The 24565-nt window shown below is 43.1% G+C and overlaps 1 long non-coding RNA gene across 1 annotated transcript; it reads right to left on the bottom strand.

Moving 5' to 3' along the window:
• Positions 1-65: 65 nt before the first annotated feature.
• Positions 66-8826, bottom strand: LOC135964593 (uncharacterized). The gene is made up of 3 exons (XR_010577096.2): positions 8760-8826; positions 1124-1205; positions 66-397 (listed from the first exon to the last, which is right to left on the bottom strand). It is a non-coding gene; the product is annotated as an uncharacterized lncRNA (long non-coding RNA).
• Between the last annotated feature and the right edge of the window lie 15739 nt (positions 8827-24565).

Below are 24565 nucleotides of genomic sequence, written 5' to 3'. Positions count from 1 at the left end.
GAGTTCATAAACCAAAACGGGTTTAAGGATTAAATATGTTATGTTAATAAAATGCTTTGCAAACGTTAAAACATAATACAAGTTTAATTATAATTTTCTCCTACCTAATGCTTACCCCTTCATGGGAAACATCTCTTTCTTTAATCAGTCCTAATGACAATAATCAGTTATGTGGACTTGAGTAATGTTTGCTCTCATTTGGACTAAAGGAGCCACGCTTCAGATCCTGCGCCTATGTTCCTTGCCAGGCTTCTCCATCAGCTTCTCCTTATTTTACAGCAAACGGTGAAAGCTCTGCAGGGTCCTCTGAAAGGCTCACAATTCGGTGTTCCTCGCTTCAGACAGATCCCACCTCTAAGGTAGCAGGGTCTTTCAAAATGGAGTGCCCTAGTGATGCCTGAAAAATGGAAAGATGTTTGTATGAAGCCAAAAGTCTGAGGAGGAAAGCAAGAGAGCTCACCATGTGGATGAAATCTCCATCTTTCCCAGCTAAACATCAACATGAAGTGGGTTTGATTCCAAGCCCTCAGCCTCTCCTCCCTTCACCCTCTCAATCTCCCATAAGATCCCATTGTTGTTGATGTAACTACTGACCAAATCATCTTTCCTCCCTCGAGAATAAACAGGTGTTGGTCCATGTGTCAGGGATGCAGCACGATCAATACCTATCGCCTGGTCCATCTCTCCAGGCACCCCTGCTTCCCTACCCCACATGACCTGGTCCAACTCTCACAGTCTCTTAAGATGGAAGCCCTGTCCGGGCAAACTCAAGCCACCACTGTGATGAGTGGCACCAGGTCTCTGGTCAGGGCAAATAAAAGAATCTTTATCTCTACCCCAGTTTATACTGATCATGTGAGTCAATAGATTTGGTCCTCACATCATCCAATTCATTGGGGGAAAGCCGAAGAGTCGAAGATAGTGACCTAACAGGACTTTTGACATCATGAAGACACAGCAGCCAGTTACAGAGGAATTTCTTTCACCTTTTTAGTAAGTTATTTTGAGGTATAGTGATGACCTCTGAGTAGCCCCCCTAATCCTTAACCTTCCAACTGTTGATTTAGGGAGAGGAAAAAACTAAATAATGATAATAAGAAAGGGCCATGGTGTTGGTATTTACCGGGTAGTACCTGGAAGATGGCAAAAAGAGCAGTGAGGAAAACATGGAGTCTCATTGTTAAAGAGCTGAGGTTCTTGAAGACCTGATGGGAAGAAACAAGAAGACAAAGTTAGACAGCTAAGGCTCTGTCAGAGGAATTTGCAGTGATGTGAAGATTATACAGAGATCAACAGCTCACTACTCCAAGATCCTGCTCCTCCATCACAGCAGGATCCACCTCTCCTGCTCCCTAACTCCCAGCAGACACTTGCCCTGGTTTTCCTCAACACGTGGGTATGACGCTGTCCTCTAACCATGTCGTAGGAGAATGGCATCAAGGTGACGTAGAGGCCCGTAGGCAAGTGGTGGGGCTGAGAGTCAAGCTGTCAAAACAATAGAATAAGGAGGGTCCTTCACAGGTGAGGAAAGTAATTGGAAAAGATTTTGAGGCAAGTTGGCTAGATGTTTCAGACTTCTTAAAAGGATGATCCAATATGGCAGTTGGTTCATTACAACCTCCCTAGAGAATCTTCATTAAAGGAAGAAAGAGTTGGTTAAAAGTTAGTGGAAAAATAAGTCAGTCCTAGAATTTGAATGTTGTAATTTGCTTGCACCTAAATCTATTATTCTTCCAATTTTAAAAAATAATATTTACATGTTACAAAATTCCAAATAATAGAGAAATGTAAAAAAAAAAAAAAAAAATGAAGGTAGAAAATCCCCATAGCGTCTCCCTTCAACTATAACCACCATTTGTCATTCAAAGCATTTTAATTCATTCCCTTTGCAAATAAATCGTGTAAATCTCTGTCTTAAATTTCAAATACAGGATCATACTTCATAGCCAGCTCCATTGCATGTTTTTCATATTTAAATATTAGCTCAAAGGTTATTTAATATTTGTTCATCTATATTTGCCTCATATATTTATATGACTGTACATATGTCTTTAAAAATGTATATGCCTACTACTTTGTAAAAATTCCTAGAAATGGAATGTCAAAAGCTATGCATATTTCAAGTTTTATTTTTATTCATTCATTTATTTATTTTTGAGATGGAGTCTCACTCTTTTGCCCAAGGCTGGAGTGCAGTGGTGTGATCTCAGCTCACTGCAACCTCTGCCTCCCAGGTTCAAGCGATTCTCCTGCCTCAGCCTCCCGAGAAGCTGGGACTACAGGCGCATGCCACCACACCCAGCTATTTTTTGTATTTTTAGTAGAAATGGAGTTTCACTATATTGACCAGGCTTATCTCAAACTCCTGACCTCGTGATCCACCCACCTCAGCCTCCCAAAATGCTGGGATTAAAGGCATGAGTCACCTCACCTGGCCAATTGCCCACTTTAGAAACTGTTCACCCACTTTTTTCCTCTTCCTGAAATGTATGGAAGTATCTTTTAACTATCAATATTCTTACCAATACTAATTATTATGAATTGTTTTAATCTTTGTCAATCATATTAGTGAATATAATATTCCCGCTTGTCTCACCATACCTTGTAAAAATTATTTCTGAGAATAAGCTTTTTTTGAATGTTCATTGGTTATTTTTATTTCTTGTTAGCTATTTTTCTGCTGGGTCACTCATCTGTACTTACTGATTTCTAAAACTCTGTGCATATTTAACGTCCTTTATCGTAGGTATTGCAAGAATTGTTTCTGGCTTACTTTTTACTTTGTGTTTGCTCATCTAGCAGCCAAAATATGCACAGTGATCACTTTTTATGTAGTTCATGTTTGATTTCCCTAAAAGACATTTGTTTTGTGTGTTTACCTAATTATTTCTCTGTTCCTGTTAGTTTTTCAGCCTTAGGATAAAGGCTGTTCTGAAAAGTCATGCCAGACTTGTCTTCCCAGCAATGACGTAGAAACTGTTTCTTACTGCATCCAGAAGTATAAATTTTCTGAGCCTGCAGAAATGTCGTCACTCGCCATATGCTATCTCACACAAAAGGCACATGTCTGGGTTCATGTCACCGTTCTCTTAGAAATCTGAGTCTGTACAGTAAAGAAACAAAATTATGCAGGATTCTAAGGAATTTAAAATGCTAGGCCCATCTTGATTCTGGAGGACAGCTGAACATCCTACAGAGAACACACAGCACATTCTGCACACTCATTGCAGGGCAAACGCCAACCTTGCCACGTATCAAATGCCCAGGCATTCCTAGCTCATCCAGTGGATTCCATTCGCCTCTACTTTTCTGTTTCCTGTCTCTCCCTGTGCCAGTACCATGTGCTTTTAATGAATGTGGTTCCTACCAGTCTTTGTCAGAATTCATGGCTACTCTCTACGATTCACTCTTACAAAATAACTTTTGAATTACTTTATCAAGTTAAAATAATTTCATTGCTTCTTTAACTGACATGAAATTGAAACTTCAGGTTTTAAGAAAAAAAAAAGATATATGGACTATTGAGCCTTCCTAAGAACAGAATTTTACTTGAAATATTTTTGTCTCATTTTAATGTATCTTTTTGGTATTCTTCAAGAAGTTTCTTCATATAGATCTAAAACATTTTGTAACTTAATTATAAAAATAACTAATTTAAATCATTATTTTTATTTGAGTCACATTCTTCTTTCATTATATTTTATAATTGGATACTGTTTGCATAGAGAAAGCTATTGATTTTGTATATTGAATGTATCACTAGCCCACAAGTTGAGCTCTTACTGGTTTTGATTTTTTCGTAGTTACTTCTCAACAGTTTTTCAGTCACAAAATCATACATTTGTAAGTAATTAGCATTTTGACTCCTCATCTAAGTGCATTGATTAACAATTACTAAAGCCTTCAGGGATCATCTAACACAAAGTACTCACTTTACAAATGAAGAAACCATGGGCACATGAGAAATGTCAAGATAGCATTACCCAGTAAACCTGGCAGATGTCCCTTACATTTGCAGAATTCTCTCTCAGTTACCACAGTACAAAAATTGCCTCCTTCTCTTCCATTTATTCCACCTCTTCTTTCTTGTCTCTCTACTTCTTCCCTTCTCATGTCAAATACCAACTTCCTTAATGTTCAAAAACCAAACAAGATATTTAGTTTTTTTTAACAAACAGATGCTTCAGTTGTTTTTCAATACACGTGACTTCTTCTGTAAAAGGCTTTGATTTTTCTTCCAGAACTTGATTAAGAGTTTCAACTCATGCATTAAGCACAAGTTGTAGTTAAAGCCCAAATGTCCTTGGGGATCAGAAACAAATCTGTCTCTGATGAAGGAATTGAGAGAATTTTAATGACAGCCCACACACAAGAAAAAACAGTGCTTCTGTTGCCCTTGCACTGAGCCTACCCCATGTAGGCGTCAAAATTGGGGTGATTTACTTCAAACCATGATTTCCACTTAACAAGTTAGAGCCAGAGATAATCTGCTTTGGATCTAGGAATATTTAGGGCCACTACTTTTTGTAAACCCTGAGGGAAATCACTGGGGGAAAGTGAGAAAAATTAAGTTCAACATAATGATGGTTGACATTTTAAGGAAAGAAACATAGAAGAGAAGTAGGGGGAAAGGGAGAGAAAAAGAAGGAGAAGAAAGAAGAGAAAGAGGAGGAGAACAGAGGATAACAGAGAGTTATATTTTATGTGAATCTCTTGCAAAATTCTTCTGCACCTTGGTGCAGTCAAGGTCCCTGAGTGCTTCTCATCAGCGTACACTCGAGAAAAGAAGGTCACTGCACAGACAAGCTTGGGTTAGAGCACTGCTATTCTCTTCTCTTTGGTGAGAAAACAAAATGCCAGCTGTTCTCTCCTTCCCCCAACTCTCAGGCCCACAGAAGCCTGAGCTCATCAGCACTCTCCTTGACACATCAGGTCTTACTGAATCAACCTTCTCTCACTAGAAAAAGAACATTGTCGCCTTGTCACCATGAGCCTGTTGGATCCTCCATGTTTGTTAACCTATTATTTGTTGAGACTATGAGTTGTTAACCCCAGGCTGGGTTTGTTTACTCTTTGTGTTCTCAGCATTGAGCTCCTCAGTTCGAACCAGACAAAGAATAACTGTCACCTAAAAGTATGAAACACCATTTACAAAACCATAGAAATGCAGTTTCATCTGTCTTCTTGGTGCTAACCCTTTATGTCTCTGAAGACACCAGTCATGCTCTCCTGAACATTCCCTTCTTTGTTCTGAAGAGCCCCAGAACTCACAGCTGCTCCTCAGACAACGTTTGCTCAATCCCACACCAGCCTCTTTGTTCACTTCAGGGTCATTTCCCATTTGCCAATGTCCTCCTTGAAATGAGAACACAAGAAAGTCTATGTCACTGTAAGTCAATGAAAATGAAATATTTCACCCTCCATATGTAGATATGGGGCTTTTGGTCTTCTGTAATGTAGCTGTGAGCATGGAAACGAGTGTGATTTTTTGCTCATCGTCAGGGCTTGCCTCCTGGTGCTTATGAGCCCTGACGATGAGCAAAGGATCATACTAAGTGTTTCACATGCTCATCCTCAGGACAGTCTTTAGATGTCCTAAGAATGATTGTTCTAGAGTTGAAGAAACAAGACCTCATCTCTAATGAGGTCAAACAGAAATTCAACTCAAGCTCATGTTACACCTATGCTCAAAACCAACGTACAGTACCACTTCCTGTAGCCTAGACTCTTCCATAGGAAAAGCTTCAGGGAACTTGAGAACATTATGCAGCAAATATACAAAACACATGAAGATTGGGGGTAACTAGGTCCTGGCTCTGAGTCTGCTTCTGGTTTACAGGTCATATCACCTCTCTGTTTCTCAGGTCCCTCATCTGTGAATGACAAAATAACCTCATCTGTGATGGGGTTAGATGATCTCGAAAGTCACTTCTCAGATCTGGAACCTGTGGACCTACAGGCTTCTAAGAGTTGTGCACATGCCACAGGGAAGAGGCACGCCACAGGGCAGAGGGAAGTGAGATGTGCATGAGAATGAAATGTTCTACTTGCTTCAACTACATTCCTGCCTAAGAATGTAGTATTAAAAATAGCTGGTCTGGAACGTACAGCCCAGCACCAAATCCTCCCCAGTCTGCAAAGTGCCAAGCACTCAGTTACCTCCTTTCCCACCTGTGGACAGGAAGGGGGCTTGCTCAACCTCTTCCTCATTCTTGAATGATTGTTTCTGAATGTGCCGCTAATAGCCTGACCATGTTCTGACCACACTGGTGCTAGTGAACCAGAAACACTATTGAGTCAGCAACCTCCAGGCTAGTCTCATGTGCCTGGCAGTGGCCCAAGCACAAGCATTAGGTACCCCATTAGCATTTGTAAATGTGTTTTTTTCCTGCAGTGGACTTGGCTACTAAGAAAATGTTTTGGGAAACGGAGCCTACTAACATGCTGGAGTGCTTAGCATAGTCACTGCTTCTCAGGAAGGTCAAGAGAAAGCTACTTTACCGCAAAGAGCTAAGCAGGCACTCAGATGTACCAGCAATGTGAAGGGTGTCAAACAACCAAAGCTCTGTCTCTGGACAAGAGACTACACAAGCGATGGGAAGGTGTCAAACAACCAAAGCACTACCTCTGTGCAAAACCTTCCACAATGGCTGGGCCAGCTTTTCATGCTGCAAGTGGGAAGGCTGAGACCGTGAGAGCCAGAGGACATGGAAAAGATGACAAGAATGGGAAAGGAACTTTCCACGAAATTGTGGAACTTCATTAGGATTAAGATGGTAAATAAATGGAGAATGTAAGATCTCTGAGTGGAGAAGTAAGTGAAAAGGAAAGAGTATAAAGTTCTAGAAAAAAATTTAACAATAAGGAATAACTCCTGCTTAAAGTACTTCTGGGGGAGACAGACCTTGAAACAAAGTGTTTAAACATAATCGGACCCAGGTTTTAACCACTGAATGAGCAGTGGAATAAGAGAGCATTGTAGAGCAATGTAATTAATTCTTCTGAGAAGAGGTGAGGAGTTTTGATACATTCAGCGCTTAGGAGAGTGCCTAGAGGGTACTTTATAAAAATGCATTTGGAAGAGACGAATTTAAAAAGTTTTTGTTTGGAAACCACAAAAATCATTGTGAATTTTATTTTGAAATGTTCATTAAAAAAACAAAAACAATATTTTCTTTTTTCACATTGTTGTTTTCTTTTAGTGTGGCTCTAGTGACACTACTTGACTATGAATTTTTGGGCAAGTTTCTTCTTATTCTTGGAGCTTAACTTCCTCATCTGGAAAATAACAAGCCTGGATTAGATGATCTCTAAGATCCTTCTGACTCTGAGATGCTAAGCATTTAAGCCCAGTACTTACTCCTGGGGACACTAAGCACTGATGAATAAGTCCTCAGCAGAAAGCTGCCTTCAATACTAAATAAAAGCCAAATTATCTACTTCCCAAAGCAATTTTCTTTTTTATCCCTCCTGCTAATAACAGGAAATAAACTATTCAAAATGTAGAATTATCTGCCTTAAGTTGGGTTGGACACCAATCTAACATCCTGGCCAGGAAAATAATTTAAAAGAAGAGTAGTGAGGTTTTCCTTAATGTATTTTAAAACGGTAGCTATAGTAAAAAGTTAAACAGTGAGGAATAAGCAGAATAAATAGATATATTAGTTACAATGAGACAAAAAGAAATATAACTATGTATGTGAGAGTTTAGCATTTTAAACAATGAAGAAATTTTGGATATTTTAATCACTAGTATAAGGAAACCAAGCATTTGGCAGAAAAAAACAAAACTTGATTCCTAACTTACTCCTTGCACCAAAAGACACTAATAATAGCAAAAGTTTAAATGTAAAAATAACTTGCTGGGCACGGTGGCTCACGCCTGTAATCCCAGCACTTTGGGAGGCCGAGATGGGCAGATCACGAGGTCAGGAGATCGAGACCATCCTGGTTAACAGGGTGAAACCCCGTCTCTACTAAAAATACAAAAAAAAAAAAAAATAGCTGGACGTGGTGGTGGGCACCTGTAGTCCCAGCTACTGGGGAGGCTGAGGCAGAAGAATGGCATGAACCCGGGAGGTGGAGCTTGTAGTTAGCCAAGATTGTGCCACTGCACTCCAGCCTGGGTGACAGAGCGAGACTCCATCTCAAAAACAAACACTGGACTCGAACTAGAAAGACCTCAGAGGCCATTTAAAATGACACACTGCATGGCTGCCACGTGTGTGCCAAGAACAGAGCTAAGAACTTCAACGCCCTTACCCTTTCTATTCCTCAGACAATCCTGTGAGGTAGGTGCTATTGTTATATAATTACTGTTATGCTTATCCCTCTTTAGAAAGTGTGGAAACAGAGGCACAGAGAAGTTATGCCACTTGCTCAGTATCTCAGAGTCAGCACACGGCAGAGTTGGGATCTATCGCAATTCTTTACCACATGCCTCCCAAGGACGCACTTCCTAGGAACTGCGTGCTGCCGGGTCAGCCCACTTTTCTGAGCCTCTGAGCCTCAGGAAGCTTGCATGAGTTAACCCCTGAGGTCTTTTAAATTCTTCATGAGTAGGTTGACACGCTGCTCTGGCAACTTCCCTCAGAGGCCTAGGGAGGAGCTCAGATCCAGAGTGGAGCTTGAGCTGGCAAGAAGTCATGGGGCACCAGGGAGTAGTTCCTGGCTGCTTAGCTGTCCCTCCCTGACCACCTCCACCCAGTTTGCATAACAGCAAAACAGTGTTCTAATCCATTCAGGGACAGGACACTTACCTCCCTGCTCTATCCTTGCTTAAAGACAAAAGGAGGCTGTTACACAAAGAGACAGACTGGAAAAACCAGAAAAATAGCCTCTTCTCTGCCTTCCAGTAGGTCTATTTCCAGGATCTAACTTAGCCTCACCTGGAAGGGTTAATTTGCAAAGGATTCTAGGAATTAGAGTCCTGCCATTGGCTTCCCAAGGAGAGACTTTGCTAGGGGCTGTGCAGAGTAGTGCAGCGATGAAAGCCTTGAAAGATTAGTTAATGTATACAGTTCATCCCACAGGCACGAACAGACAATTAGACAACAAATAACAACTACTTAAAGCTGTCTTAGCCTAAGCTGCTTTCAGAAACTGTCTGTCAAAATTTCTCCAGGCTCTACAATACCTTCGAATATCAAATTTTTAACCCCAAAGTCCATGTAATTCATTCAGACAATCACCCAATATTATTCAATTTTTATGTAATTCACTAAGGCAACCACCCAATATTACTGAAATTAAAATCTTCTCTTTAATTCATTCTCCATGTAATCCTTTCCAAATCTCTAGTGCTAAATGCTATCAAGTTTGGAATGATTCCTGCATTTATATCTTCAGTTCCAACCACCCAGCTGAACTCCAGACTCCGGAACCCGTGTCCTGACATGTCCACTAGAATCTCCCACAGGTATCTCATCCCTAGTGTCCAAAACCAAACTCTTCATTGTACATCTCCCCAGCTTGCAGGCACCACGTGCACATACAGGTGTTGTCATTTCAGAAAATGGCACTAGTGTCTCTGCAGTTGTTCAGGGCAAAAAACAAAAATATTCTTCACATAGCCTCATATTCCATATTCTTACATCAGCAACTGCTGTTGCCGCTGTACCTTCAACAAAAATTTTGAATGGGGCCACTTCTTATCCCCTGCACTGCTGGCACCCTGGTGCAATATACACTGGCTTCTCACCTAGGCTTCCACAGTCCCCTTGTAACAGGGCTCCTGCCGATACTTTGGTCCACTGTAGTCTATTTTCCACTGAAAATATCAAGGCCTTATGATGGTTTGCAGGGATGAGTCCTGACTCTTGACCACCTCTGTCATCAACTTCCCCCACTGTCCACACCAACCACTAGGCTTTTTTCAGAGGAGGTTGTTAGGGACTGAATTGTGTTACCCCAAGATTCATGTGTTGAAGACTTAACCCCTAGTGTCTCAGAATGTAGTACTGTATCTGAAGAGTATTTGAAGAAGTCATTAAGTTAAAATGAGGTAATGAGAGTGGGCATTAAACCCAATACAACCAGAATTCTCGTAAGAAGAGGTTAGCACACAGTCACACACAGAGGACAGACCATGTGAGGATGCAGGGAGAAGACGGCTGTCTATGAGCCAAAGAGAGAGGCTGCAGATAACACCAGCATGCTAACACCTTCAGAGTTCCAGTCTACAGCACTGTGAGAACACCAATTCCTGTTGTTTTAGCCACCCAGTCTGTGGAAATTTGTTATGGTATTCTGAGCTGACTAATCCAGAGGCCAACATACAGGGTTTCCACGGCTCATCAGCTCAGAGCACTGGCAGAATCTTGGACAAGAGAAAATTCTTTGGCAGCGATTGCAAAGTTTCAAATGAGACAGTAAGAATGAATAGTGAGAGATGAACATCATTCAAGTCTGTCCTCCAGATACGGCTCAGAGCTAGTGCACAAAGCACAATGGTTACCACAAGACAAACTCTTCCAAATTGTGTCACTGTCTGGACCCCAGAGGGCAGTGAAAGTTTACCAAAGTGGTAAATTTCTCTTCTGCAAAAACTCTGGCTTCCTCAGCCTGACACCCTCTCTGAGAAAGTGGGCACCCACCTTCTCCCCCACCCCATCCAGGGCCCCTGCCTCCCAGGAAGGAGAGTAGCCTGCTGATGCATGGTCCAGGTGGTGCGCCTCTCCTGCGTCTTTACCTGAAACGTCAGAGGCCGGCTTTCATTTTCACATCTGCATTGATAGACCCTCCCGTATGAGCATTTTCCCCAAGAATGTCCACTTTCCTCACAGCCAGAGCAGGATGGCAGCTCTGCTTTACAGCATTAATCAGCGCTACCCCTGAGCACCCCTTTTGGAGAGCTGGCCAATACCCCTGTCTAGCGAGGCTCTTTCCCAGCCATTTTCAAGATGCAACAACTGTGTACTAAGTCCTGACAGGCACTAATCTCCATGGTTCTCCAGGAATGAACAAATAAGGGAATAACCACACGTATCCACATGTATCCACAAAAGTAATGCATCTTTCTTAAAGAGGATGGGGAGCTCATTGCCCTTTCTTAAAGAAGCACTACTTTTGTGGATAAATGTGAATACATGTGGATACATAGGATGTCCCCACAGCTGTGCTCTTGCAATTGGTGTCCGGCAGCCTCTGAACAAGTGAGGAAGTTTCATCCAATAGTGCAAAACTGGCTGTAGGTGCCCACTAGGAGGAGCCAGAGGTCCTCATGTTCACGAAGGCCCCCATCTCTCTCCCTCTCCTATCTGCTTGCCTTATTTTTTGAAGATGAGCCCTGCTATTCTCTGGTGGTCTAGACCCAGAGGCCAGACCTGGACTCCACTGGTGTAGAGAGTAATTTATTGCAGGATTCCGGGACATTTCCATCCTCGTGAAGGAGGTTTTTGAGGTTCTGGAAGGCATAGTCTCCTGCCGCTGCTAGTGTGGAGAGGACAATGGCCTCATCAGGGTATCAGGGAAATAAGCTCAGTGGAATACTAGCTAAAGAATTGGTCTGAATAAGATTAAGAAAGTTTTTTTATTCCCAACTGTATTGAGAGGAGTGACAATTAGAAATTATATCTGTTGAAAGTACACAACCTGATAATTCGATGTCTATCTACATTTGTACCCTTCTCTCACACGTATGTAAAAATCAACTCTGAATGAATTGAAGACCTAAATATAAGTCTTGAAATCATAAAACTTACTAGAAGAAAGCATAGGGATAAAGCTTCCTAACATTGAACTGGGAGATTATTTCTTGGATATTACATTAAAGGCAGAGGTAACAAAAGCAAAAATAAACAAGTCGGAGTTCATTTAACTGTAAAACATCTGCATAGCAAAGGAAACAATTAACTGAGCAAAAAGGCAACCCAGCAAGAGAGAGAAAATATTTGTAAACCATACATGTAATAAAGGTAAATATCTAAATATATAAAGAACTTAATAGAAAAAAAAGTATTAATGAAAAATGTGACTAAACAACTAAAAGAAACCATTATTATATAATTAAAGGAAACTGATGACAATATCTTTTCAAAGACAGAATATAATAAAGGGAAGTTACAGAGAAACACATGAAATTCTGGAATTGAGGAGTAGAATAATTGAAATGTAAATGTTATTAACGGCTGCTCAATAGTATACTTAAACTGGCAGAACCAAGAATTAGGAAATGTGTACACTGATAGATAAAAGATTACACAGTCCAGAGAACGGAGAAAAAAGATGAGGAAATAAGAATACACTTAGTGAAATATGAGACACTATTAGGCCTGAAAACACACACTGGGTTTACACGGGAGTTCTCTCCATCTGTTAAGGCAGCAGTCCCCAACTCTTTTGGCACCAGGGACATCTATGACAAACCCGCAACTAACATCATACTTGATGGTTAAAAAATAAATAAATAAATAAATAAATAATTAAAAGAAAATACTGTCCTACAGAGCTCAGAAACCAGCCAAGGATATCTGAAGTCACCACTTCTACTCAACATTGTGCTGGAGGTTCTAGGGCAATCAGGCAAGAAGAAAAAATTAAATGACATCCCGGTTAGAAAAGAAGTAAAATAATCTCTGTTTGCAAAAACATGATCTTTTATATGTAGAAAATCTAAAACAATTTATTAAAAAACTGTTAGAAGTAATAAGGGAGTTTAGCATGGTTGAAAAATAGAAGACCAGTGCACAAAAATCAATTGTATTTTTTCTTTCATAATAAACTTTTCAAAAATGAAGCTAAAAACTCCTTTTACAAATAGCATCAAAAGGAAAATAGCTAGTAGTTGAATTAACAAAAATGTGCAAAACTTATACTCCCCACACCACAAAAAGTTGAAACATTTTTAAGAATATCTCAACAACTGGAAAGAGATCTTATGCTCATGGATTGTAAGGCTTAATGTGAGATGTCAGTGAGCTGGAAAGAGATCTTGTGCTCATGGGTTGTAAGGCTTAGTGTGAGACATCAGTGCTCCCCAAACTGATCTGCAGATTCAGCTCAGTCTATTCCAGAATCCCTAATGACGTCTTTCTAGAAACTGACAAGGTGATTCTAAAATTTATATGGAATAGCAAAGATCCCAGAATAGCTAAATCATCTTGAAAAAGAAGAAAAGCTTCCTGTTTTCAAAGCATCCTACAAAGAAACAGTAATCATGACAGGGTGGTCCTGCTGTAAATATAGACGTAGATCAGTGGAATAGAATTGAGAGTTCAGAAATAAAAATGTGTCTATGGTTATTAACTGATTTTCTGCAATGGTGCCCAGGTTGTTCAATGGAGTAAAGAAAATTCTTTTCAACAGATGGTGGGTAAACTAGATGGTCACATTCATCAGAATGATTGGACCCTACCTCACACTGCGTTTAAAACTAATTCAAAATGGGTCAGAAATCTAAATGTAAAATCTAAAAGCATAAAACTTTTATAAGGCAACGTAGCCGCAAGCCTTCATCACCTCTGTTTGGCAATGGATTCTCAGATAGAATATCAAAAGCATGAGCAACCAAAGGAAAACCAGGTAATTGGATATTATCAAAATTAAAATCTTTTGTGTTTCCAGTGACACTATCAAGAGAGTGAAAAGGCAAGTCACAGAATGAGAGAAAATACTTACAAATCACGTATCTCGTGGAAGACATGTATCCAGAATATACTCAGACCTCTTATGACTAAACACATAAAGCTAAATAAACAAATTTAAAAAGGGGAAAGGATCTCTTTAGACATTTCTCTAGGGAAGATATGCAGATGATCAATAAGCACATGAAAAAATTCTTGACATCATTATTGATTAGGGAAATTCAAATCAAAAGCACAGTGAAATACCACTTCTTATCCACCAGGGTTTTCTAGAATCAAAAAGGCAGATAATAGACAAAAGTTCTCGAGGATGTGGAGAAATTTACTGCTCTTGGGGGTGTAAAATGGGGCAGTCTGTGGGGGAAACAGTTTTAGGGATTCCTTAAAAAGTTAAACATAGAATTACCCTGTGAACTAGGAATTCCGCTCCTAGGTATGTACCCAAAAGCTATGAAAGCTTATGTCCACACAAACGCTCATGGGGAAGTGGAAGAAGCCAGACTCAAAAGACCATGCCTTACAAGATTCTGTTTATACGAAATATCCAGAATAGGCAGATCTGTGGGGACAGAAAACAGCTTAGTGGTTGCTCAGAGGTAGAGGGATGGGAATAGAGGAAGGGAGGAATGGAAAGCCCTGGGGTCCTTTGTGAAGTGATGAACATTAATTTGACTGTGGTTATTGCTGCACATAACTGTGAACACACTAAACACCACTGAATTCTGCACTTTAAATATGTGAATTGTATGACATGTGAATTTTATCTCAATAAAGTAGCTTTAAAAAACAAAATAACACAAAAAATGGTATAACCAATTTTTTTTTAAGTTACCAAATGCATTTCCTTTTTCTGTATATGGTGCACTAGTGCTTTGGGGCCAAATATAAAATGAAATATGCGTGAGATGATGGAAATTGTGTTATATTGCTACATTAAGTGTGGTTTATTATGTGACCTGGATTAGTGTAATCTGAGAGATATTGGTCCTTAAGTTTTTCCAAGCAAACCTTGTTTACTCAAATGTCGAAGCAATTATTACAACTTTTCTTCACTCTCAAATTTTTTGTAAGATCGTTTGTTCAAAAAGCTCTTTTGGGGCAACTAAAATGTTAAATATTTTATGCTATATGATACTATTATCATTTTTGTTTGTTTGTTCATTGAGAGATAGAGTTTGCACTGCTGCCAGGCTGCAGTGCCATGGCACGACCTCGGCTCACTGCAACCTCCACCTCCCTGCTTCAAGCAATTCTCCTGCCTCAGCCTCCCCAAGTAGCTGGGATTACCAGCGTGCACCACCACGCCCTGCTACTTTTTGTATTTTTAGTAAAGACAGGGTTTCACCACATTGGCCAGGCTGGTCTTGAACTGCTGACCTCAGGTGATCTGCCACCCTCTTCGGTCTCCCAAAGTGCTGGGATTCCAAGTGTGAGCCACTGTGTCTGGCCTATCATTTATTTTTATCGTGTATGTTGTTGGAGTTCAATATAATCATCAATTATAAAATGCCTCTCCCATTTCACATTTCATAAGAGTGAAGAGGTTTCTTAAAAAGAGATTTTCTAGAATAGATGATGTGACATAATTTTGTTCTCTTTTGAGATTGGAAAAGTAAGGATTTTTAGGAGATTTCTAGGCAGGGCAGAGAACTCATTTGTGCTTTAATTGGATTTCCGTGGTTGGGACTTCTTCTCGGCATCAAGGTGAAGGTGAGAACACTATAAAATTTATGTGGGCTTAGTATTTGGCATTTGCCCAGGGAGATGAGAGAGTAGGGGGAAAAGATGAGAGAGTAGGGTCCTCATTCAATAGTGATTAAGTGATGGAACATAGACCAGGGCTGGATGTGAAAGAATTAAAAGAGTTTGGACAACTGATTGGGAAATAGTGGTGTTCCTAGAGAGTGGAGGTGTTGATGACATTGAGTGACAGTGTGGGAGTGGCTGAGTCAGAAAGATTGAGCGGTGGGGACCAGGCAGGGTAGGACGCTGGAATCTGCATTTTTAAGATGAGAGTATCTCCAAGTGATAAGAAGATTGATGTTATGGCTGTGGAGAGGGTGAATAAAACAGAGTATGAGGAAGGTTTCTGAAACCAACAGGTCAAGGATCCCTGAGGTGTGATGTTGGGAGCCATGGGAGAGCAATGCCATTTGCCACACCACAGCAGGTGTTCTCAAAGCCAGAGCTCTGAACCAGAAGCACCTGCATCACCTGGGAACATGGCAGCAATACCAACTCCTGGATCCCGCCCCAGACCTACTGAATCAGACACTCTGTGGAGTGGGTCCTAGCAATAGTGTTTTACTGAGACCGCGGTGGACCTAGGGAAGGTTTACTGCTCATAGACCATCATCGCTCAGGACAGAGACTCTTTCTCCCAGGTCCTTCAAAAAGCAATGAACATAAATGCTTTTGTTAAATCCCATTGCTGAGGTCTGTGCAGAGTGAAAGAATTCTGAAACTTTTCAGCCATTTCCAGAAATGTGCATTTTGTGTGTGTTTGCATTTGTTTTATATTTACTTGAAGTTGGCATTCATTTATCCAGTGTGAGGTGGCCTTTTAACCAAGAACCGGGTTTCCAATTAAACCTGCCTTCTTCACCCCAATTTTTTTTGAGAAAGAGTCTTGCTCTGTCACCCAGGCTAGAGTGCAGTAGCACGATCTCAGCTCACTGCAACCTCTACCTGCTGGATTCAAGCGATTCTCCTACCTCAGCCTCCCAAGTAGCTGGGATTACAGGTGCACGCCAGCACTCTCGGCTAATTTTTGTATGTTTAGTAGAGACAGGGCTTCACCGTGTTGGCCAGGCTGGTCTCAAATTCCTGACCTCAACTGATCCACCCACCTTGGCCTCCGAAACTGCTGCGATTACAGGTATGAGCCACCGCGCCCAGTCCTTCACCCCAAATTGTACTTGTTCATTATGAATTAAAGCTGTTCACTCCACTTTCCCCATTTGTTCAAGGGGAAGACAACAATTCCCCTATCACCTGGCAATCCTACCCGGGAGCTATTACTCAGCTACCCTGATCTATCTAAGAGGACAAGATTCTTCTAAGGATAAGTGGTCTTCATTTCCTGGTCTTGACTTAAAGGGGAATTCTGGAACTGTCTGATCTACCTTTGGGAAATAAGAAGTGGCCCCAGCTTACTCCAGATGGAATAGGAGATATCACAGGTTAGATCACATGGTGGTTGGTAAACATACAGACAGACGGGAAGCAGGGAATCTTATCACGATCTGTATCACGACTCATGAAGTCATCAGAGGCATCAAGCAAATAGATGGCAGACCTGGAACAAGAACATCAAAGGTCTTTGGAGACAATAAGGGAACTTCAAATGGTTTGCTTTCCTCTCTCCCCTCTCCTCCCAGCCCCCATACTCACATATGTACAAACGTCCAAGCCCTATTCGGCAAAGCCCGTTACTCTTGGGTCCAGCAATCAGTGAACAAATGCAAACACAGGATGGGTATGATTCCCCCTCATTAGGCATCAGGATCCTGCAGCTTCGTGAGAAGTAACGACCATCCTCTGTGATGACCGGTGGTCATGAGGACCTTATCTCTGCTCAGCGCCCTTCTCTCGTTCACCCCACCCCACATCGAAGCCAGAGCATTTTCACTGAAGTGCAATCTGTTTGTGCCAAGGGCTGTTTGTCCTTTTTCTCCTCAGTAGCTTCAGTATGTTTCCACCTTGAGATGTGCTCAGTCATCAGAGGGCGACCTAGCAGTGCCCACACTGTACTCCCAGGCAAGGAGAACCTGCCCTTACAGAAAGATGGGCCGGCAGCGCTACAGTAGCATGTTAAGGACAGTAGGCGGCGCTCCTGCCCCTTATAAACTTACCCAGAGGGAAGTGCATAGGTACAGTGCTGAGTAGAGGTATCCAGCAAATTCTTTTTCTTTTTCGTTGTGGTCGTTGTTGAGTAGCTGGGATTACAGGCACACACCATCATGCTTGCTAATTTTTTTATTTTTAGTAGAGATGGGGTTTCACTATGTTGGCCAGGCTGGTCTCAAACTCCTGACCTCAGGTGATCCACCCACCTCGGCCTCCCAGTGTGCTGGGATTACAGGCATGAGCCACCACGCCGGGCCTGGAACCATTTCTTTGTTGGACACAGACCCGCTCTGTCCTCCCCGGGATCTGTATTGGGTTCCCCAGTCGTGCAGTGTCTCAGTGAGTTGCCTGGACCCTCTGCCTGTCTGAAGCTGCCTCTTCAGACAGGCAGAGCCTCAGTCTGGGGCTGAGACCTGCTTAGAATCTGCATGGGGTGACCGTGGAGAACACCAGCTCCCTTCTCCTGGGGTCTGGGCATTTGTTGTTGGTGTTGCTGGTCACAGCAGTATCTGGGCCCATTGAATTATTTTAGTCAAGAATTGTAAATAACCCAGCTGAAATTCTGTCTCTTTGCAAACAGTGGTCTCTCTGTCACTCCAGAACTTCTTAAGGCATTCTACCAGAGCCCACCTGGTAAGAGTAGCCTTGGCTCAAACAGACATATTCTTATTCCAAATATGTGTTGTGGAATCACAAACTGAAACTGCTATATTCCAAGTAAAATAAGGAGCTGGCACTCACGCTGGACGCCTCCCCAGGGTCTTGTGGTCAGGGATTGATTGGCCATTTGCAGGACATATTGGATAAGTGTTCAAGGGACAGTTGGAATCTGGAGAAGGAAACAGAGGGGGACAGGAGGAAGAGTCGCATTATACCTCAATAAGATGTCAGCCTGGCCCTACAGAGACACCGGGTTTAGGCAGTGACCATGTCCTCTTGGAAAGGAAGAAAAAGACAAACTCAAAAGGACACAGGCCCCGAGAGTGAGATATTAAGATGAGCAGCAGTTGGAGACAGCGTGGCAGAGGAGCCATGACCATCCCGGCACATACTCTGAGGAGCTAAGAGGGTATTGCTGTTGCTGTTCCTCCTGGAAGGTCCTGATAATGAGTCTATCATAGTGTGGTGCTCCTGGGCTCTTTGTCTGACTCATTACAGCTTTCTTAACAACCCATTCCAACCTTCAAATCAAATTGTTTTTTTTTTTGGAGACAGGGTCTCAGTCTGTTGCCCGGGATGGAGTGTCTCACTCTGTTGCCCAGGCTGGATTGCAGTGGTACAATCTCAGCTTGCTGCAGCCTCAACATTCCAGGCTCAAGCAATCCTCCCACCTCAGCCTCCCTGATAGCTTGGACCACAGGTGTGTGCCACCATGCCCAGCCAAATTTTTTGTATGTTTTTGTATAGATGGGGTTTCACCATGTTGCCCAGTCTGGTCTCAAACTCCTGCAACACATTCCAACCTTAATTAAAGTTGTTTCAATAGAATTGATATAACCTACAAACTTAAAAGGCAGACGTGTGATCCAGGTTGGTTGAATAAAACTCCTACACTTTTGGAAACAGCATGATGGTTTTTCCTTAGAAGGAATGATTTGTTGACTGCATAAACTTTAAGCTGGCACTGATTGTCCGCCCAGCACACCGGAGTTCTTTGAGCGTGGATCCAGTGAAAACGAGGCAGAGTGAAAAGACAGAGCAGCAGATGGAGAGATCAGGGGCATCATTTGACCTTTCATATAAATCTGTGTCTGAAACCGAATTCTTCCTTGAAGTTCCTAGAATTTGGATCTTTATTTTATTTAATTGGCTGGGCACGGTGGCTCACGCCTATAATCCCAGCACTTTGGGAGGCCAAGGTGGGTGGGTCACAAGGTCAGGAGATCAAGACCATCCTGGCCAACATAGAGAAACACCGTCTCAACTAAAAATACAAAAATTAGCCGGGCATGGTGGCGGGTACCTGGAATCCCAACTACTCGGGAGGCTGAGGCAAGAGAATTGCTTGAACCTGGGAGGCAGAGTTTGCAGTGAGCGGAGATCCCGCTACTGCACTCCAACCTGGGTGACAGAGTGGGACTCCACCTCAAAAACAAAACAAAACAAAACAAAAAATCCGAAAATCATGTTACCAAGTATTTATTTGGGATGAGGACAGCAAATTGAGGACAGCAAATTCTATACCTTCTACAAGGTATAGAAATAAAGATTCCTTTTAATGCTCAAAGCATATTACGAACTCTTTTTCTCTAGTCTGCAAGCTTAGTAGCAGCAGATTGGGGAGCGTTCACCATGGATGAAGCAGGTCCCACCAAGATGTTCTCCAAAAAGGCAGTAGAGTACTCTGCAATGGCAGATCAAGCCCTTCGTTGAGCCTGGGGACCCAGAGAGAGCATCAGAAATTGAGTATGGGGTCAGCAGTGGGTGGTAAAGGGAATCTTGGAGAAGTCACATGTTGACTGATGAGTAATGTTGGCTGTATTGCAGCCGGTAGCAGAAACAATCTCAGCCAATAGGAATAAATACACAGAGCAGTGCTGGTCACATAGGACTTGAGACTCATTCTCCCTGGCTTCACTTTTTTGCCCTCCTGCCCCATCACACACACACTTGAACACACTCTTAGGCTCCTCTCCAGGTTCTAAAACCTCCTACATAGACACGGTGAAATATTTTCTATATACTTAAGCTTATTTGTCTGGATCCAGAAGGAACTAGGTAGCATCTCCTTATATCTTAAACCTAGTGAATTTCAGTCATATCTTGGAATCATGTTTTTGGAGAAACAAAAATCTCTAGATTTATTTGGTTCTCTATCCCATTTAGACATGAGAACAACCAGGACCAGAGATGTTAAGTAAAGCCACCTAAGTGACATCTGCCACTGAGACCCAATTCCAGAGCCTGTCTCCCGTCCTTCCCTCTAGTCTGTAGCTCTGCATGCTGGTGTCTCTCACCTGGAACCTGAAGAGAGGAGCTGTCATCTCCTGAAAAGTAAATGACCACATCTTGGTCGTTTGCTGGAGGCTGCTCCTGGGCTGGCATCTCATCAGTTCTTGCCTGGAGTGGCTCTGTCCAGGCCTGGAGGTCCACCAGGAGAATGGCAGAGAGGAGGGTGAGGGGAAAGGCAGAGAGGAGCCTCGCTGGGGGTGGTCACGGTTCCAGAGCAGTGGGGTCACCGCCCCTCTGAGAAAAGGTGAGTTCCTGAACTGTAGCAGGACCAGCAATTCCACCATTGGAGGAAGCGGGCACTGGACTCATCCCAGCAGAGGAAGAAATTCAGGCCGTTTGGGGAACTGGGCCCTAGATGATGGTTTTAGGTTCTAGGGCATTAGTAGGTGCCTGAAGGGCTCAGTGGATGTGGATGTAGAGGCAAAATGAGGAGGGGTGTGTGTGCACGTGGGGAAGGTCTGGTGGTTTGGGAAACGTCCAGTGTCCTGCAGAAGTGAAACCTGGACCAGCCTCCTGCACAGAGCACACACTCCAATCCATAGGCATTTCCTCAGTAACTCATGAGAGAGCTGTTATGGGGAGAGCTGGTTAGATTTGGATGTGGTGTTGTGACACACAGGTCTCCCAAGTCCACAGTTTTTGCATAGCTGTAGGGCATCCTCATGGTGTGACCTAGGCCCTATGGTTTCCTTGTACTAGAGGGTGTAGCTAATGGGGTTACATGAAGACAAATGGTGTTCCCAGCAAAATACCACTCTATGAAGTCACCTGCAGGGTACTCAACAAGGCATGAGCTAAGAGAGCAGCAAAGCAGGGGTCCAGGTACTGGTAAGCCAGCACCATGTCCTGGGGGTTGCGAGGTCCCTACCCTGTAGCAGTAAGGAGAGGCTGGTTTAGTGGTGACCTCACCATCAAGGTGGGATTCCTTGGAGTCCCCTGGTTCTGGTGAGGCTGTGGTTTTTCTTGACAGCCCCTTGCATTGGGGCACTGTGGTCTGAGGTTGTGGCCATCCATGTCTCCCAACCCAATAGATTTTTCTAGGAATTTCTACAAGTGTAGACTTCCAGTGTAGACATGGTGGAAACTGTTCTCTCACACACATGCATTTGAATTTCCAGAGAATATTGAAGAGAGCCTGCACTAAGTTGGAGCTGACTCTCCATAAGAGTGTTGACACCATCAGGCTGGAGTAAATTTTCTGGGGAAGCTGTGGGTGGGGGGTAGGTGTAGGTGTAAGAGGAGAGAGGCCTCTAGGAGCAGCAAGGATATTTGCACACAACTGAGGCTGTCTGGTGGCCCCAGCAGACACAGAGTGTGTGGACCTTGGGCAGGGCCCTGGAACATGGTTTTGACCTGGTAGGGAAGGGCAGTCGTGGAACATAGCGTGTGTGTTATCATGGGGCAGGGCGGAGGCTGCGTGGGGGTGAACTCTAGGACCCTCCACCTCCCAGCTTCTCAGAGAGCACTGCCCTGTCCCTCCCCTCAGCCCTTTGTCCACCATCCTGAAGGGAAGGTCCTGGTGCTGCCTGTGCCAAACAGTGACTCCCAGGCCTGCAGATCCAGCTGGGACAGGCAGGAACTCCGAGTCCCTGCCCTTTGTCCCCTTTTCCCAGTCACCTCTCACAAGTTTTCTATGTGTCTGCTGTTGGCATCTGCAGCAATTTTCCAAAAACCTGTGAGGGAATAACTCCCTTGTGCTGTTTAAAATGTGTCCCTAAATCACTGACTCTCCTCACACAGAAAAGGAGGTGACTTGTATCCTGTTTAATCGAGACTGGGTAACATCTTGACCAACTGAATGCACCTGACTTAGTGCCATGCTGTTTTTCTGGGATCGGGCCTGATGAACTGGAATCTTTCACTTCCTCTCTATTGGATGGTGCTATAACCTGAATGTTTTTGTCCCTCTGAAAATCATACGTTAAAATCTTGAATCATTAGTTGATAGTGTAAGAGGTGGAGCTTTTGGGAGGTAAGAAGGTCAGGAGGGCACAGGCTGTATAAGTAGCACTAACGCCCTTACAGAAGATGTCCCTGAGAGCTCCCTCTCTGGTGAGAGGGTTCACTAGGTGAGAATACAGTGAGAAGATGCCGTCTATGAATCAGAAAGGCAGTTCTCATGACACCAAATCTCCTGGCACATTGATTTGTACTTATCAGTCCATGAGAAACACATTTCTGTTTTTATAAGCAGCTTGGTTTATGGCATTATTTTGCTAGCAGCCCAGACACACTAAGAGCGCTGGTGACTTTGGAGCCCAGGCATCGCGCTTGGAGGAAGCCTGAGCGTTGCACAGGGAGAGGAACTGAGCCCACCTACAAGGACTGGCTAGAGAATGCAAAACAACATGCTTCCTGGGAAAAAAAAAAAAAAAAAAACCTCTGATTTGCAGTGTTTTTAAATTTATGTTCTTAAAATCCTCCCAGCTATGGATGATTTAACAATTATTTCACAAAAACTCCTCTTCCATGAGCCAGCATGATCCGACCCCAGCACGTCACACAGTCCCTTCCCTCAGTCTTGCCGGAGCTGTCAGCTGAGCCAGCACTTCCTGCCCCCGTGCAGGAATGTCTCAGCCCTGAGGTCTTCAGATCCCAGCAGAACCTCTTCTCTGATGCCCCTGGAGGGAGCCAGGCCCCAATTGCAAATGTGTGAGTGAGGACATGATGATGCTGTTTCCATCCTCTAAATTTTGTGGTGGCTTTTTACAAAGCAGCAGGTGAACAGGGAGAGAAGTTTTCCTTGTCACGGAGAGAAGTTGGACTTGAGCACTTTTTGCATGTCAACTTTAGTTCTTCTCTAAAATATTGATGGATCTTCTCACTTTATTTTCAAAGTGTGACACAGATCCCATCACGGTGGGTTAATGGGATTGTGGACTTTTTCTAGTGACCAACCGATCCCCTGTCAAATGTTCTTAGTTTAAATTCTTCCTTGGGGAGCAGGGGCAGTATGGGACCCAGGTGTGGTGCCAACCTCCGTGACAGATTCAGAGTCGGCCATAGGACTTGGACATTGGCTGAACAATGGGAAGGAAGTAGGGATTTTCTCCAGGAGATCAGCTACGAAGGTCACAGAGAGATGACCATGATTCACATGGCTGTTGTCTGCGGAGAGAGCCCAAAGTAAAACCAAGAGAAATAAATGGGAAGACAACAATGTGACTCATGCTTTGAGTCCTTAAATCAAGCATTTCCTGAAGCCAGAATTCCCCCTCAATTCCAAGATATAAGAGTCAAAATGTTAACTCAGCTTGTCATGGTTTGACGTTTGAATTCAAGACCGCACTAAGATGTCTGAAAAACATCAAAAATACCAAACTCAGAGAACCTGAGAGACAAAGACGGTACAGTGCGCAAGGACAGGAGATGAGAGCAGATGACAGGTGTCCCGAGGGCAGCTTGGGCATCTGGCTCCCTGGCGATTCCCATGCACAGCCCCGGGGGAGAAGAGCCTTGTTGATGTTGATCAGCAGGGAAGGAGGGACGGCTACGAGAGAGGCTGGAAGGACAGCGAGTGAGTCAGGGATGGGGACCTTCATAGTTGATGTTCAGAGCTGGAGGAATTCCAGGTGGCAGCAGGAGTCAGTGGGTGGCCATGAGTGGAGGGCTGGGGCAAAGGGGAAGGGGGGGTCACTCACAATGTCATCCAGGAGGACAAAGCACTGAGAGGTTGGGAGGGTGATCTGCCAGGAAATATTAGAATGAACTCTTTCCCTTAGTTTTTATTTTTATGAGTTATTTGGCTTTTAGTGGCAAAGGAAGAAATACAGAACTTCAGAAAAGGAAACGAGTACTTTTCTCATCTCTTACCTTCTGGTTTTGTTTGTAAGTAGAGTTCAGAACAAACAGAGATACAGAAAAAACAACTCTATGCTTTTCTTGTAAAAGAAAAATTTCAGCAAGACTTTCAAGAAATGTCAAGAAAACGTTTATTGAAGACTGTTGCAATAGGGGTTGAAACATTGTAATAGGAAGAGCCCTTGGACTCAACTTACCTCAAACCAAAGGCAGGAGAATTTAAGCCTTGTGGGGAGCTAGCAGGATAGTTCTGGAGGTCGTTAGGAGGGAAGTTGGCTGGTGTGATTGGGCCATCTGTGTTTGCTCAGTTGTGCTTGTTGGAGTAAGGCTCCCATCCTCCCACAGAGACAGGGCTGCTGCCCTCTTGGGTAATTACATTT

The sequence above is a fragment of the Macaca fascicularis genome, chromosome 8, assembly GCF_037993035.2.
Source record: "Macaca fascicularis isolate 582-1 chromosome 8, T2T-MFA8v1.1".
Taxonomy (NCBI): Eukaryota; Metazoa; Chordata; class Mammalia; order Primates; family Cercopithecidae; genus Macaca; species Macaca fascicularis.
The sequence above is the reverse complement of the archived record's forward strand: the minus strand, read 5'-3'. Positions and strand labels throughout refer to the sequence as shown.